We start from the raw sequence: 18,682 nt of genomic DNA, 5'->3' as shown, positions 1-18,682 counted from the left end.
TTATTGACCAGTAAAAATCCAATCAAAAAGAGTATATTCTCTTTGAAAAATGATATTTTGACAACCATTTTCTGACAACTTTTGGACAACTTTCTCTCTCATACTCACATGATGTTGTTATCCTCTCTCTTCCTTTTTTTCTCTCCATAGTTTTTGACCAATAAGATGTGAGAAAAACAAGGTTGTCAACAAAGTTGCCATCAAATGGATGTCAAAATATCATTACTCATTCCCTTTATATATTGGTTTCTATTACCATAAATATATATACCTCAAATTGAAGTTTAGTGTTAAAGTTAACACTACTATATCTTCTTCTTTTGAGCAACACTACTAACTTTTCGTATCATGTTTGTGTAATCGATTAGTTTTTGTAGCATGCAACAGCAGAATCTCTCTTTATCTAGTAAAGTTGGAATGCAAGAATAAAACAATATTTTTATATTCTTGCTATCATAAACCATTCTTCAGCAATGTCATTTTAGTGTCTTTCTTTATATAAAGTATAAACAGTCTTCAGTGGTCATACCAAACAAAAGGAGTCAAGATCCTCTCCATTTTAGATCTCCATCATTTCTTCCATTTAAAGAGATAAAGACATAATAAAATTAAAAAATAATTAATTATGGTGGGACCCGCTTGTTGTATCATAATCTATATTGGTTGGACCCATAATAAATATATGTTGGTTGGACCCATAATCTATATTTTGTGTGTATCCCTTTCTAAATGACAATCTTCATTTATTTTTATAAATGGAGAGAATCCTAACTCAAACAAAAGGCATTGAACTTGCAATTATGAAAAACTTGAATTATTCACTTCAATCTCATCTTCTTTGATTCTTTTTAAACCAATGGCCAAAAAATTTAAAACAAAATCCTGTGGTTGGAGAACAATGCTATTTGCTACAACTTCAAAATACAAACTGTCATACACCATATAGTTGGACACAGACATGTATACACACACAAAAAAGCAAAGGCTTAAAATCCATCTAGGAGTTTCTCGTGTGGCTTTTTATGCAAGAGAAGTTGAATACTAGGAGTAAATTGAACAGATTAAATGTCATACGAGATTCCTGTAAAGCTTGCTCTCCGATTTGTAGTTCGAACGAGGAAAAGGAAGGTTCAAATTGCATGTCCTTAGAAAAGGAAGGTTCGTCTATTACATGAACGCATGCGGTGTGGCTTTGGATCAATGTCAATGTGTGGAAGTCATATTTTACAGTGTTTTTGTCCAGGCTTTGTTGATATGTTTTTGCTGACTCTGGTGTGGATTATTGTGTCCAGTTCTTTTGGTTCAGTTCTAATGATTATTGTGTCCACCTGGTCTTTTGGTTCAGGGGGTCTTTGACTATTTACTCAACCATTTCTTTTTGAGAATTAGTTTTCCCACCCTATTGTCTTCTCCCGAGCCATTTAAAATTTTAAAAAATGCCCTTGTCCATTCCGGGTTTTAAAATCTGGATTCATGTTTACTATTTCAGATTTTATAATCCGAACAATTCTTTTGTATAATCAGCTATCAGACTCTCTCACATTTCAACAGTTTTGAGTTTTGATTTTAAAAACAACAAAAAAAAAACTAAGTAAAAAAATGCTAAAAACCTGTCAAATAAAATCATAAAAATATAAAAATAGAACCAAAAAATTCTAAAAATCAAATAAAACTAAAGCAAATTTTTTCGGATTTTTCTGAGAATATGAAAAATTTTAAAAAAAATGAAAAATGGGTCTAAACGATGGAATTTTGGATTTTGAGGGGGGGAGTCCCGTAAGTTTCGGAGCAATTCGATCAAGTAACCCAAAAACCCGATTTTTGACTAAGGAGAGGTAACAATGACCCAAAAACAGAAGGATGAGAGTTAGGAAGATTAATATTGTACCTAAAATGACTATCCATGTTACAAACATGTTTAGAATTTTTGCTGATACAATTCGGATTATATAATCCGAACTGTTTTACCTTGAAAAATGGTGTTTAGGTGGTTTCGGGATTATGTAATCTGGAAACATCTTGTAACGCGCCCTATTTTTTATATGTTTCCGGATTACAAAATCCGAAAAAATCCGTTACTCATTTTTTTCACCCTTTAACAAAAGAAAACACCATTATGGATTATAAAATCCAGAAACTCAAGGGCATTTTTGGGAAAAAAAATAGGGCGCGCGAGGAAACCCACAGGGTGGGAAAAATAGACGGTGTAAATTTAATATTAATGAAATTCTTAAAAGAAAAATATGGGTATCGTTAACGAGTGCCCCAAGTGTTAATTTTTTTTATTTTCAAAAAATATTATCTAGAGTTTTGTTTTTTTTATTATGAAAAATATTTTCCAATTTATTTTATCAAAATAAATAACAATTTTTTAATTTCGAAAGAAAAATCTGGACTTTTTTTTAATTTCAATTTTTTTTCTAATTTTCGAATCATATTTTATAATTATTTTCTTAAATTTCAAAGTATATTAAGTTCCACAATTTTTTTTTATAAAATAAAACTTCTTACTTTCGAAAAAATTGAATTTTTTTGATATTTTTTTTCTAATAAATAAACCGGACCCGGTTCTCGTGGTCTAAGACACACATAACTGATAAAGTTCTATCCTAACTATGATGAACATCTAACCGGTCCCAAACATCTTAGAATTGTCTCCTTGTTCAAAAACCACTATTCATCTGCAATATTTTCCTTTCGAAAATTTACTCAACTCGCCGATCAAATATTGCTAAATTCTCCAAAAATCATGAATATTAATGACTCCAAAGGTCCAATAATATTTCATTTGCAGGCGAAATCATATTTGATTCTATCCAAATTTCATGCTCACAAAAATACTCAAGATTAAGAAAACACAAATATTATGAAAAATCATACTCAATCACCAAGAGTAGAAAAAATACAATATATGTGAATCAATTCTTAGACCTCATATAACTAACTTGCTTAACAAGTTTCCATTTAAAATAATAGTTTTTTAAATCAGTATAACTTTTCGACAAAAATCTCATTAACAAAATTTTGAAAAATATAATGGGATGATCTTCCCATTCTAACAATGTATAAAACTCTTGTTTAAATTTTCATGACACTCTTGATCCGTTGAAAATTTAAACCGTAGATACATGCAAATACGTTTTCTCAAAATCAATACAAAACAAATTTTGAAATAAATTCCGAAAACGTCAAGACATTTCATAAAATCATTTACTAACAAGGAAACCATCAAAACAAATACAAAACCCTGAATTTATATTAAAACAAAATCTTGTGGTTGGACAACAATGTTATTTGCTACAACTTCAAAATATAAACTGCCATACACCATATAGTTGGAAACACACATGTATACTCACACAAAAAATTCATCTATGCATATGTACCAAGCACAGACAATATTTCTTGCGAATAATAATCACGTATTAGAATTAATAGAGAAATGAAAGGAGAAAGTTATTATGGGATAGTTTTTGAATGATTTTGTGAGGGAGAGACCAGGCTCTCATGTTCTTGGAGGGAGAGACCGAGACTCTCGAATTTCCTGGATAGTAATAGTGCATAATATCTCTTTTGTTAATTTACGTGTGAAATCTAGTTTTACTTGTTTGGAAGTAGTCCAACTCTCTAGTGCAAAAGAAGATAGACCTTGGTGGAAGTAACCAACAAAGGTGAATTCTCAGTTAAATATTTTTCAAAAGCGTATCTCGAGTTAAATGGTACGTGATGAGACTCTGTCATTAGTAGTTTATTAGACATTTTTCATGTAATTTTGAGGATATTCATTGTGATTCATGGAGCTGCAAGCTACAAAAGAACAAGAAATTGAAGTTTGGAAGACTGGAAATCGGCCACCGAATGCTTGAATTCGGCCACCGATTTTGCTGCCAGTTTAAGCCTTGTAGTTACTGGAAAAATAGGCCACCGAGTGAAGAAAATCGGCCACTGATTTTGGCATCTTAGGCATCACATTTTTTGAGTTCGGCCACCGATTTTGGAGCACGGTGGCCAATTTTTATCAGCTTATAAATATAAAGGTGCTTTTTCAGATTAAAGGTTCACGAATTTTGAGACCTAAATCATATTTTGGAGTAGAGACTTTGGAGATCTGGTGGGCAACCATCAAAACTAATAGTCAATCATCCATTACATGTATGAATCCTTCTTCTTATGTTAGTTAGCTTATACTTTAGCTATGAGTAACTAAATCTTTTGTGGTTAATAATCCTGAGATGAATCTGATGTAATCCTATGGGAACCCTAATTTGTTGAACTCCTTTGAATTTCAATCAAAGTCTAGTCTTTATTCATATTACCTTGTGTTTAATGCTTTTTGTATGTTTATCATCGACTATTAACCCTAGGTTTTATGAATATGCAAATTGATCATAGAGATTTGAATGACCACTAACCCTGGCTTTTAACTCTGAACTAGGCAATAGGTTTAGCCTAAGTAATCAAGCTAGAGATAGATCATTATTAGGTTATGACATAGGGATTAACGTTCTTTTAATACCTCCAACGGTTTCGAATTCACTTAAGAGATTAAGGGGTTGTCACTTGCGGGGAGAATTCTAGGTCAAGAGATTGGGTAAAATTATTGTGTTAATATGTCGTGAAACTAAATAATCATTGACTGAACTAGGAGTGCAAATTACCATAGGAGAGCTTCAGAGGATTCGAAGGTCTTAACCATACTTCTCTCAAATTTTCTAAAACCAATCTTTTATTGTTTTTAATCTGTTTATGTTACAAAACAACTCAACTTCCTCGGGCATCAATATAATTTATTACATCCATTTTAATATTGAAATTGCTAAGTAGAAGTTAAATACAGCCCTCGTGGAAACGAATTTTTTTTATTACTTCGATTGAATTTGGTTCACTTTTCAAATATCCATCAGTACTATGCATGCATTTTGTGGAGTATGGAGATGGGTCACTCCTCCAAAGGAAGAGTTTCTTGTGTGGTTTTTTATGCAAGAGATTGAATACTTGGAGAAAACTGAGGAGATTAAATATCATACGAGATTCCAGTAAAGCTTTCTCTCCGTTTTGTAGTTCGAATGAGGATGTTTGTTTGTCATTTGTTTTAACATTGCAGGTATAGTTGGCAAGTTTGGATGGCCATGTTGCAGTGATGGCATTGGTTTCAGTGCTAGATTGAGTTAGTGCTAGGAGGGTTTCGAAAGGAGCTATGGATTTCTTTGTATTTTGTTGTTTTTTTTGTAAATTTGGCGTCAGCGAAACATAGTTGTGTTCGACAATGAAAAAACAGATTGCAAAAGATTTTTGTACTTGGCAAAATTAAGATTGGGGTTCTTGCTGAAGAGTTGGTGCCTAGAGTGTCCCTATTCCCTTGGAAATGTGGTTCGTAATATTAAATATGGTACGCCAATGGAAGAGATTAAAAGGAGGAATATACGTTCTATTAGATGGTGTCCCCCTCCATCTAAAGCATGGAAATGGAACGTTGATGAATGGACAAAAGGGAAGCCCGGACCGGAAGGCATAGGAGGTGTCCTTCGAGATTTGCAAGGAAACAGGTTAGCTAAATTTCCTTTGCGTTAATTAAGAGTTAATTCTGGATCAGCAGGGGAACACATTGTCCTAGATAAAGAACAAGGAGGCTTACCCGTGGCAGATGAGATTTTATTACGATTCAAATTGCGGATGTCCTTAGAAAAGGAAGGTTCGTCTATTACATGAGCGCATGCGGTGTGGCTTTGGAGCAGTGTCAATGTGTGAAGTCATATTTTTCAGCGTTTGTGTCCAGGCTTTGTTGATATATGTTTTTGCTGACTCTGGTGTGGATTATTGTGTTCAGTTCTAATGATTATGTGTCCACCTGGTCTGATTTGCTTGTATTGGTTCAGCTTGGTTGTTTTAGAGATTTCATTGCCTAACCTTGTTTTATAAATCACACTAGAGACATTTCAGAAACTATCTTTATAGTCCATCAAACTATTGAACTCAACTATATTCCTTCTTTATTATCACAGATTCACAAGAATAAATTGCACAAACATATTTCCTCTCACTACTCAGTACTCACTTGATGCATGCATACTTCAATTGCCCCGGGGGCACCGGTTAACATTTCCGTTCAAGATATTAAGGCATTACAATACCAAATTGTTCAAAAGACATACTTCAAAAGATGCTGAAGTACTCATTACCACCCTACTTTAAAAGATACCAAACTTCGAAATATCCCGCAGTACTACATGTTAAATCCTTAACACCTAATCTATGGTTATATCAAATTGTTCATAAGACATACTTCAAAAGATATCAAAGTACTTGTGGCCACCCCTACTTTAAAAGATACCATACTACAAAATATACAAAGTACTACATATTAAATCTTTAACACCTAGTATTGACTTAGCTGAAGAAGGTCTTCCTCCTCCTGCGGGAGAATTCATGTTTGAGACCTGAAATTAAAACCAAAAAACACCATGATTTAATTGACTTCAGCATTCTGTAAGTGAACTCTTTCAATAAGAACAAATTAATCCCACTTCATTTAACAAGGAAGAAAATACGCCAATAGTAAAAGGAACACCATGGCTATGATCCTCAGGACATTTTACTCCAAGTGTTAATCTAAGTCCAACAAAACCCCACCCTAATATGAATCCTCAATAAGCAATGAGAAACATATTATTTAATGCCAATCAATTAAGAGAACAAATGGCAGTTTTGTATACAGAGCACAATATACAGAGTCGGAAAAAAGTCCAATAAGAGCAGAGTCAAAAAAACAAACCCAAGGAAGCATAAACTATTAAAGCTCAACCAGACAGAGCACAATATACTCTATAGCAAACACTTAATTCCTAGATCTTTGAAAAAGACAAATTAAATATACTGCTTGATTGTACAAATTAAATATACTGTTTGAGTATGTGGAGAAATTTTTAATGATGACAACTGTTTCCACTATCTAAAAGTCGTCCTTATAAGGTCGTAGTTAACATCATGTAAAGTAACATGTTCATTCATTTTTTCTTACCTCCATTTGAAATCAATAAGTAACAGTTTACTAGTACACCACACTGAAATAGAAATCACTGATAAGAAAGTATACAACAATTGTATATTTCCCATGAGAACTACACTCAAGAAATTATCTACTATGGTCTATGAAATTCTACGACTGTCCAAAATCTGACCTCACGCCCACCCTACACAGTTAAATTGCACATAAATCTAACTACATCAATCCATGTAAAGAGCATATAATCCAAGGATGAAAAAGTCGGTTAAATACTTGCATTGGCATCTCCACAAAAAGATAGCGATCAAAAATCAAATATTCATTACCTAAATATTAGTGACTATCAAGTAAAATAGCACGACTTTAACATAGCTAAATAAGTCTACAACAAAACACATTGCCATCATGTCAATATTAAACCAGCCATCAAAGTTTCAATTATTTTCGCAATACATTCAAGAAAATGGAAAAGGATGGGGGGAGTGGGTCTCACAGTTAGGTGGCAACATGCTTCCCCTTGAGTATCTTCCTCAAGACAATAGCGTCCTCCTCATCATCAAAATACTTGGCCTTCACCTCATGAAGTGTGTAACCCATCTTTTCAAACAAACCATGAGCTGCAGAGTTGCTCTTCCGGACGTGCACTGAGACATCTTTAGCACCCACCATCAATCAAATTGCACATTGTAACAGACTATTAATGGAAAAAATATGTATTGACAACCAAAAACATCAAAAAAGGTCTGTACAACAGCTGCAGGTCTCAAGGTAGAGAGAACCTAGAGAAAACCCGCACCCCAAGATTAGGAAACAAGAAAACCAAAAAGAAAAATCTCGGAGGACCAGAACACTCCCCATACAAGACTAACTACAGAAAAAACAACAAACACCAACCACCAAAATCACTAACAAGAAGAAAGAGAAAGAAGAAAAGAAGCCAAAAACACTTCCCCACAGAGAATTGGTTTCGCCTCCCACTCATAAAGGGAGTGGCAATGATTCGGGAATTCACCGAAGAACCACTTCCAGGAATAGAAGATAATCCTAGCCTAGTGAAACTCAGATTCTACCAGAAAACAGAAAATCATCACGGGTTTTCAGATAGATCACACAGTGGCGTGCTAGATTAACAAAAAACCTAGCCTTCTCTGCCTTACCACCCCTAACGAAACAACCGAACCAAGCTTCATACCTAACCATTAAACCAACTCCATACATAACCAGTTAAAAGGCCTGTATCACACCCTATACGCTAACCCACAAGTGACAAACCTAATCCAAAAAACAAAGTTATAACAGAATAAAGAAACAAACCTAACCTGATCCATGGTGTTTTGGGCGGCGGTGATAAGACCAGTAGCGATACGACGTTTACGATAGGTATGGTGAACGAAGAGGGAAGCAATACTAAAGTGGCCATTCCCTACCTCTTCACCTTCAGAGAGGACGTAAGCAATAATACAGCCGCTGCAATCGTCCGCAACGTGAATAAGCTTTTCACACAATGTGCCAATATTTGGGCGAGTAACGAGATTGTTGTTACTGTTCCAATCTAATATGTCTCTAAATGTTGCGTCTCTTATGCACACCTTCTTTGACGACATTGTCCCTTGTAACTGTTTCATGGTTAGCGTTCTAAAGATTGTTATGTTTTGGATTTTTAAACATCAAATAAAAAAATGCACTTGTTGTTAGAAAGAAAGAAATTAGGGTTTCAATTAAAATTTGGGGTTTATGATTTCTCACTCAAAATGAGGGTTTCAATAGAAATTTGGGATTTGAGTGAAAGGAAGAAGGAGACTTACCCTTGAAACTGAAGATTAACGCGGCGGCCGTACGGCCTCCGAAACGGTGGATCTGCTCCGAGCAATGGGACAAAACCTTCTCTGTTGTTAGTGTTTCGCGGTAAAGAGAATAAAATGCGTGACAGAGAGAACCAAATAAATGGACTTCAGGATTTTAACACCTCTTTTTAGGGGTGTAAGTGGTTCGGACAAAACCAACGAAACCGAAAGTCCAAACCGAACCAAACCGAAAAAATATCCGACCTTGTTTGGTTCGGTTTGAAACCGATCCGAACCAATTGAAACCGATCTAATTTGGTTTGGTTCATGGATTTTCATTTTGAGATCCGTGAAACCGATGAACCAATCCGATGATAACCACACTCCTTATTTTACTAATATTATCCTATCTTACACAAACTTATGGGTAGGCTAAAAATTAAACATAAAATACTTTTTAATCCATTCACTTTCTCTCATCTTCTTCTCATCTCATCAGTTGACGATTCACGTTGGAATTGGATTGATTTAGTTTGGATGTTTTTATTTAATTTCATGGCGACCATAATTTCATGATGTTGAAATTTCAGGATGTTTTAATTTCAATTTGCATGGATTTGTTATTTTGACTATGTTTTAATTTTAGGATGTTCTTTTGGAATTTTTGTGTTTGTTGATGAATGATGCATGTATGGATCATGAATGATTGAAATATTTGAGTTTGATGAAGTTGTTTTTCAAGAATGATTGATGAATGAATCTTGGATCATATGTATGAAATATAGAGTAAGATTAGTTATAAAAAGTTGTTTAAAAAATAGAGAACATGAAAAAACAAAATATGAAATACAATTATACAAAGATCTATGAAATATTTTGTGAGAATATGATTTTTTTTTTACTGTATTTTTAAATAAACCGATCAACCGAACCAATCCAAACCGAAACAAACCGATTAATTTGGTTCGGTTTTTGTTTGAAAAACAGTGAAAACCGAACCAATCCAGACCGATAAAGATTTCATCGGTTCGGACATTTTTTTGACTAAAAACCAATCCAAACCGAACCGTTACACCCCTGCCTCTTTTAATTAAATCATTTCTTTTTTTGTTTAGATAGTGCAAACTAAATATTAATGAAATTCTTCAAAAAAAAAAAAAAGTGGAAATTTTGGCTAAAAATAACATTAAAAATAATTAAAATTGTAGCATCAGAATTTGCAGATGCCATCTAAAATTAAACAAAATTTGTGGATGCTAATCGATAACTAATTTTGAAAAAATAGCGTCAACAAATGTAGTTTATAGCGCCAACCAAAATCAACGCAAAATGTCATAAAATAAATTGGATTAAAAAAAGCACATTTATGCTCGGAATTGGGGATGATAAACTGGCGTTATTAGCATTAGAAATGGTCTGATTCTAAATGACAATTTTCTTGTAGTGAAAGTAGTAGACCACACAACTGAATGTCAGACAACAAGAAACCACGCGTAACTTTCTCTATTACAGGAAACACATAACACCCCTCAAAGAGCCATAACAATTCCATCGGGAAAACTAACTCCCAACCTAACCACCTAAAGACACTATACTAAACCCTCCATGCAACCAGACAAGTAACCAAAAGATGATTGACAGATTTTGCCTCCTCCTCACACAAGCCATACAAGGTAACCTCATTATCAAGCAACACTCTACGCCTCAAGAAATTCACTCTAGTAAGGATCCCATCAAGGAGGAGCTCCCACGAGAACACTTGCACCTTAAAGGGAGCAATACTCTTCCAAATCATGACCAGGATACAAGAAAGCTCTACCACTCTAGTCCCCACTTTAACGTGAAGCTGAGAAATGTATCTATACATAGAATGAACCGAGAACACCCCATCCGATATATGCTTCCATGACCAATAATCAGGACCCTCAGAAAGGGGACGCCCCTTAAGCACACCCAACATATTGATCACTAATAAGTTGTCCTCCTAGATAAAAAACATTTGCCTTCAACTCAGATCCAACACCCACCCACCGCTCACCCACGACCACAAGGAACCTGCTTACGAGGATCATTGAGTCAAGATTTGAAAGAGTTTGGGATATCTTTCTCTGAGACTGACAGGTCCCATCCATACATCCTCCTAGAAAGATATCAGAGACCCATCCATCGTAATTCGAACAACCCCGTCCTAGAGCCAATCATTAGGAGCATCTGCATCAGCGTTGCGACCTTACAAAGAGACCCCCCCCCCCCCATCAATCAAATAGACCCGTGCTTCCGCACGGGTCGCATACCTTTGCGGTAATGATATAGAAAATAATTATAGAGTTTCCATTGAATAACTTTTAATTTTATATGCAAAACACCATTTAATGTTTGCACCGCACCCGTTGAAGATTTTATGTGCTTATATATGCATAAATAAATTTATATGTACATTCATGAGAAAATCGATATGATAACATTTTAAAAACTTATGACTATATTCAAAATATCAATATCAATGTAGTGTTTATATTAAATAACTTTTTATTTTATATGCAAAACATTGTTCAATGTTTGCACCGCACCCGTCGTAAATTTTATGCATTTTATCTAGAGACACATACTTTTATGTAAATATATGAGAAAGTTGATATGATAAAATTGTGTAAACTCATTAATATTGTCAAAATATAAACATTAATATAGTGTTTCCATTGAATAACTTTTTATTATATATGCAAAACACTGTTTAATGTTTGCATCGCACCCGTTGCAGATTTTATGTGCTTATATATGCATAAATAAATTTTTATGTACATTTATGAGAAAATCGATATGATAAAATTTTAAAAACTTATGACTATATACAAAATATCAACATTAATGTAGTGTTTATATTAAATAACTTTTTGATTTATATCCAAAACACTGTTCAATGTTTGCACCGCACCCGTTGTAGATTTTATGCATTTTATCTAGATAAACATATTTTTATGTAAATATATGAGAAAGTTGATATGATAAAATTGTGTAAACTCATTAATATTGTTAAAATATAAACATTAATACATTGTTTCTATTGAATAACTTTTTATTTTATATATACAAAACATCATTCAATGTTTGCACCGTACCTGTTGCAGATTTTATGTGTTTTTTTTTTGAAAGAAAGAGTGTGTTTAAATAGGCATAAATAATTTTTTATTTACATATATGAGAAAATCGATATGATAAAATTTTGGAAACTCGATTATTTTCAGAATATCAAGACATCGATGTAATGTTTCTATTAAATAACTTTTTATGTTATATTTTAAACACCGTTAAATATTTTCAGGTATAACCACCACACTCATTCTAATATGAAGTAAAGAGAAAAACATTGACACTTTTTGTAATCCTTAATCAAACACATCAGATAATGTTTCGAGCAGATGTAATTTAAAGTAGCACAAAGACACAAACACAAGAAGTATACAAAAATCTTTGGTCACTTGATAATAAAAACACAGTCCAAAAATCTTTACTCATGTATTCTTTGACGCTAAAGTTAACAGCGATAGTTCAATTTATTCAAATATTTAAAATAACAAAAGGAAACTCACTTCATTCGTTATTACACAGTTCATTATAATAAGTTCTGTAGCCCTCATCCAACATGTTCATATCCTATTTTTTTTTGGTCAAAAATAGTGATAAAAATGGATTAGGGATAGATCGTGTTGAGAAGAACTAAATAGTAAAAGGCAATACACTAATTTTCGACATTTTTCTGCCGTGTTTCGTCTGACACTGCCTGAACCACAACACGTGTTAGCCACACACGTTCTAATATGGACAAAATTATTAAAGCTTACCTTAAAATATATAGAAAAAGAATGAATGTGAACTGAAATCTCACTTGAAAAATACACAGCAAAGCACTGATTTTGTACTTAAAAACTTTCAACTAGTAGAGTCATAAGGTATATATGGGTGTCATGCAATATAACCTTAAAAATGAAAGATGATGCATGTAATGGTAATGAATATATCATATAAACTGTAACAAGTTATTTAAGCTAATTGACCAATTCATTTGAATGATTGTGAATGTTGTCATTTTCTCTAATTTTAGGTCAAAAAATGTCAATATCTTAACTATGGACCAAACTTAAGATGTGTTTTGCAATGAAATGTCAATAGTTTTGAATCAGATAACCACATGGAATTTTGTTAGGAATAAGAGCAGGGGAGAGGAAAAAAATGAGCTAATGCAGAAAATAAACCAAAGATTCTAACAACCTCTTCTAGGCAACCAAACTAAGCTTCTAAATATTCTTTGTTGCTTTTGTTATTTTCCGAAAGGCTACATTAACCAAAGATTCTAACAACTTCTTCTAGGCAACCAAACTAAGCTTCTAAATATTCTTTGCTTGCATTTGTTATTTTCCAACAGGCTACATTAACTAAAGATTCTAACAACCTCTTCTTGCAAACTCTTGATTAATCATAACAGAAAGTACAGTTGTCATATAAGGAAAGCTTCTAGATGATTCCATTTTAGTTTAGGCAAGAATATGCAGTAAAATGTCTAAGGTATAGTTCTCAAAGGCATAATAAAAACACAGTCCAAACAGAGGCATAACATGATTTTAATGAAAAACATGAAAAAGCGTGGTTGCTGGAATAGAATGTTGCAGAAGAATTGTGTTTTGAAAATACATATAGACCTTCAGTTAAGGCATGTATATTGGCCATAGTACCTATCTTTGCCAAAGAGGTTTTTCTTCTGAAAATAAAAACTTCCACTAATACATTTGTCAAATAAATAACAAATTACATTTGCCAATATACATGCATTGGAGATCTGGCATTTGAGTTGGAGCTGCCGTCCACAAGCAGAATTCACTCCAAGATTCTAACAAATAAGTGACAAACCATAACATCAAGGACAAGGTGATATCAAACTCTCAACATGGACTTGTGGATTAAAAAAACCATTAATGTCTTGACGTGCTGACTTATTAAAAGTACCACTTTTGGAATCATAGACAGTAAACATCAATTGCACCAATTTCTATAATACATTAGCACTTGGTCATCCTCCGTGATATATAAAAGATCTTCAAAGGGATAGAAACCCAGAGCTTGCACGTAAGGAACACGGTACAATTTATTCCATGGCTCTTCATTGACATATTCCTTCGTAATCCAAATATCCACAAACGTCGCAAAACTTGCAGAGATGCACAAGCAATCCCTTAACACCATCAAGGTCCAACTATTTGCTCCACATTTGGCTTCAAAAGCTTTTGATACGACTCTTTCTCCAAATCAAGAGAAATATTAAGAATGTAGTAGAAAAGAGAAAATGATTCATTAACTTGTGAATGAAGGTACATCAAGTATATATACAAGTCATATTGTACTGCATGAATGTAAATGTACTACAAGCTAAGCTATTGTACTACATTACTAATCTTTTGTACTGCATCATTATGTAACTTGTTCTGCAAGCAAGTATCATCTTCATGCTTAGGATCCTTATTAACTTGATTGTGTAATAGCCCCCCACAAGATGGAGATTGGTAGATGTCTAACAATCCCAACTTGGAAAGTAAAAGGTTAAAAGGCTGTGGAAATAAGGATTTTGTAAAAAAATCTGCCAACTAATCATGTGTAGTGACTGGCAGAAGCTTGAACAAACCAACATGAAGCTTTTCCCTCACAATGTGGCAATCAATCTCAAGATGTTTTGTGCGTTCATGGAAAACAGGATTGGCTGCAATGTGTATAGCGCTTTGGTTGTCACAATACAAGACAGGAAGTTGCACACATTCAATCTGAAGATCTTTGAGCAAGTATTTCAACCACTGAAGTTCACATGTTGCAGATGCCATTGCTCTATACTCAGCCTCTGAAGAGGATCTTGATACAGTAGGCTGTTTCTTTGTTTTCCAAGAAATAAGAGATTGACCCAAAAAGAAACACTGGCCTGAGATGGACCTTCTGGTATCTTTGCATCCTGCCCAGTCAGCATCAGTATACCCCTGAATATGTAAGCCTGAGGATCTGGGGAAGAAAAGGCCACGACCTGGAGAGCCTTTAAGATATTTAAGAACTCTCAAAGCTGCATTATAATGGGTTTGTGTAGGTTTGCTGAGAAACTGACTAAGTTGCTGAGTGATGAAGGTGATGCCTGGTCTTGTTGTGTTCAAATAAATCAATCTTCCCACCAATCTCCTATAAGCAGAAATATCATTGTAAAGAGGAGAAGCATCATTATGTAACTTGATGGAAGGATCAGAAGGTGTACTGACTGGTTTGGAACCAAGTAAACCTGAGTCAGTCAACAAATCCAGACAGTATTTTCTTTGACACAAAGAAATACCATTTTGAGAATGAGCAACCTCTAGTCCCAAGAAATACTTCAATTTACCAAGATCCTTAATTTTGAAAGCCTGATTAAGAACATTCTTGATAGAACTGATCTCAGCAAGAGAATCACCAGCAAGGATGATATCATCAACATATACAAGGAGCACTGTGAAACTATCAGAAACTTTCTTAGTGAATAAAGAAGCATGTGAAGTTGCCTGTTTGTAGCCATTGCTGATAAGAAGTCCAGTTAATTTTTCATACCATTTTCTACTGGCTTGCTTGAGTCCATAAAGGGATTTAGAAAGCTTACAAACTTGATTGGGTTTTGAAGTGGTAACACCTGGTGGTATAGTCATGTAGACATCTTCATGAAGATCTCCATGAAGAAAAGCATTGTTGACATCAAGTTGGTGCAAGAACCAGTGATTGATTGATGCCAAAGCTATAACCAACCTCACAGTTGTGACTTTTGCAACAGGTGAAAAAGTATCAAAATAATCCAAGCCTTCAATTTGATTATAACCCTTGGCTACTAAACGTGCTTTGTATCTCTCAATAGAGCCATCAGCATTATGCTTCACTTTATAAACCCATCTGCACCCTATAGGTTTGATTGATGAAGGAAGATCCACAATTTTCCAGGTTCCAGTTTGATCAAGAGCAGCAAGTTCAGTCTGCATTGCTTGTTTCCAACAGTCATATTTGATGGCCTCAACATAGGATTTTGGTTCAGTGTAGGAAACAAGAGACATAGCAAATATGGAATGAGAGTTAGATAAATGTGAATGAGAAATGAAACTGGAAATAGGATACTTACAATTACTGTTATTGGCCGAAGAAATATTAGGTGCAGTACAAATATAGTCATGTAAGTATGCAGGAGTAGTCTTATTTCTAGTGGACATTCTAAGAGGAGCAGGAATAGGTGGAGGTGATGGAGAAGGAGAATCAGTGGAAGAGGATTCAGAAGAAATTGAAGATGGTGAAGGTGGAAGATGAATGTCAGAAGTTGGTGAGGATGGAGATGAAGAAGGCGGGTTTAAAGGAATGACTGGCTCATCAAAACTTGATGCAGAAACTGGGAAATCAGAGACATATTGCCAGTTGGTGGTAGAAGAAGGAGAAGATGAAATGTAAGGTAAAATTGTTTCATAAAAAACAACATTCCTTGAAACAAAAATTTCTCTGAAATCTAGATCATAAAGGACAAAACCTTTAAAACCTGACTTGTATCCCAAGAAAACACACTTTCTAGCTCTAGGTTGTAATTTTGTTCTATGAGCTTGAAGTGTAGAAGCATAACAAAGACATCCAAAAACTTTAAAGAAATGTGTGTCTGGTAAAGAGTCATGGAGGACTTGATAGGGAGATTTATAATGAAGAATGGGAGTGGAGACTCTATTAATGAGGAAGACTGCATGTAATACAGCATAACTCCAGAAAATATTAGGAAGTTTGGATTGAAAGAGTAAAGCTCTAGCAACATTGAGGATGTGCTGGTGCTTTCTCTCAACTCTAGAGTTTTGTTCAGGAGTTTCAACACATGCTCTTTGGTGGATAATGCCTTTTGAAGCATAAAAATCAGACAAAAGAAATTCAGGGCCATTATCTGACCTAATGAATTTAGGAGTGATATGGTATTGAGTATCAATCAATTGAATGAAATTTTTGACAGCTATAGAAGCTTCAGCTTTGGTTTTGAGCAAAATAACCCATAAGAATCTACTAAAATCATCAACTATAGTAAGAAAGTATTTGTGTCCATGAATGGAAGTTTGAGCCAAAGGCCCCCAAATATCAAAATGAAGTAATTCAAATTTAGATTGAGCAATAGAATGACTTGAATGATAAGGTAATTTTCTTTGTTTGGCAAAGTGACAGATGTCACAAGCAGCTTTATTATCAACAGAAATAGAGGGATACAATTGATGCATCTTGGCCAATCTTTGATTAGACAAATGTCCTAATCTAAAGTGCCAGATTGCATGAGAAGGAATAGGGGAAACAACTACATTGGGACAAACAGAATTACAAGCAGTTTGTGAAAATTTATTGGAAAGACTTGTAGAAGAAGAAACAGAAACAGATAGCTCTCTATTACAGGAATCAGGATTCAACCTATAGAGACCATCACAAACACTACCCAAACCAATCATCCTCTGAGATTTCATGTCCTGTATCACACATTTATCAGGCAAGAAATTAACTTGATAGGATAAAATATCACACAGTTTAGAAACAGAGATCAAATTGACTTTAAAATGTCGTGAATAAAGAACATCAGTGATGTGAAAATTAGGAGAGAAAACAGCAGTGCCAGCATAATGAACAATGATGGTAGTGCCATTAGGAAGAGTAACATGCATAGGTTTGATTTTATGAAAAGTGTCATACCCCAAATTTTGACCACGTTGCTCTGTTTTTACCCATTTTTGTCTGTATTTCAAAACGGCTTAATTTCTTTTTTTATTATTCGCTTTAACCAGTTAAAATTTCTTCAGTCGTTGTTTAATAATTCAAAGTCTTTTATCTTGCAAGTAAAGTTTTGTTCGCGCTTTATCTAGTTGAAATCGCTTTATTTGTTTTTTAGACATTTTAAATTTTTACGCGTGCTTTTAAAGTTTTTTATTCATTTCTTTGATAAATAGACCTTTTTAGGTAAATTCCTTTTGTTCGTATGATTAAACTGTTTAAAAAGTTTTGTTCGTGTTTTAAAACCACCGCGAGTTTTAGTCGTCTCAGTCGAAGTTTCGACAGCTTTAAATTTTATTACATTTTTTTTATCACTTTTATATTATTTTACAATTCTATTTTATTTTATTTCATTTTAACCATTTATTCTTTTTGCTTTTAATGTCATTTTTATTTTGTTTTATTAATAACTTGTTTTGTCTTAAGTCCATGTGTCCTTTGTTAATTGGTCCAAGAAGCATCCAATTCTTTTCTTTTTCTCCAAGTTTCTTAAGGGTAGTTTAGTCCATTGCATCTCAGCACAACCCTAATTTTTCACACTATTTAAGAGGCACTCATTTCACAATGATTGGGGGGCTAGCACTGAAAACCACACACTAACACATTCTTCTGCGGCTGAGATAGGAAAAATGGATCAAACACCCTTCCTTTTCAAACTTTTCCCATGAACATTCATCAACAGAAAATTCCCAGCAAGCTAAATCAATACCGATCCATATTCCATCTTCATTTCATCAAACAAAATCAACATCACAAATTTATTGTTGCCGCTCCTAATACCATAAACCAAATCAGCCGTTCACTCTCACAAAGCCATCACCGAAATCCAACGCTAACACGTACCAGTCTTGTTCGTTTCATACACACATAAACAACAGCAAGTTCCGAATCTCAACAACTGGTCCTCTCTTTTTATATACGAAACCGATCTGGACTCAACGCACAAGCACCGAACACGAACCTGAGACAAGAAGGAAAGCAGAGAAGAGGCCGATTCAAACTCACACAACAGCAAAATCAACAAATCCGAGCCGTTTTCAGCATAAAGGTAGAAAGGAACAACAACAACTCTCAA

General features: G+C 34.2%; 1 long non-coding RNA gene across 1 annotated transcript; it reads right to left on the bottom strand.

The window, feature by feature from the left end:
• Nucleotides 1-6,067: 6,067 nt before the first annotated feature.
• On the bottom strand, nucleotides 6,068-8,908 carry LOC146935326 (uncharacterized). Its single transcript, XR_015030191.1, has 3 exons — nucleotides 8,809-8,908; nucleotides 7,497-8,619; nucleotides 6,068-6,437 (listed from the first exon to the last, which is right to left on the bottom strand). It is a non-coding gene; the product is annotated as an uncharacterized LOC146935326 (long non-coding RNA).
• Nucleotides 8,909-18,682: the final 9,774 nt, after the last annotated feature.

This window comes from Medicago sativa, chromosome 3 (assembly GCF_051527215.1).
Source record: "Medicago sativa cultivar Bolivia chromosome 3, Bolivia_mono, whole genome shotgun sequence".
In the NCBI taxonomy this organism is placed as follows: Eukaryota; Viridiplantae; Streptophyta; class Magnoliopsida; order Fabales; family Fabaceae; genus Medicago; species Medicago sativa.
This window is presented reverse-complemented; position numbering and strand designations above follow the sequence as displayed.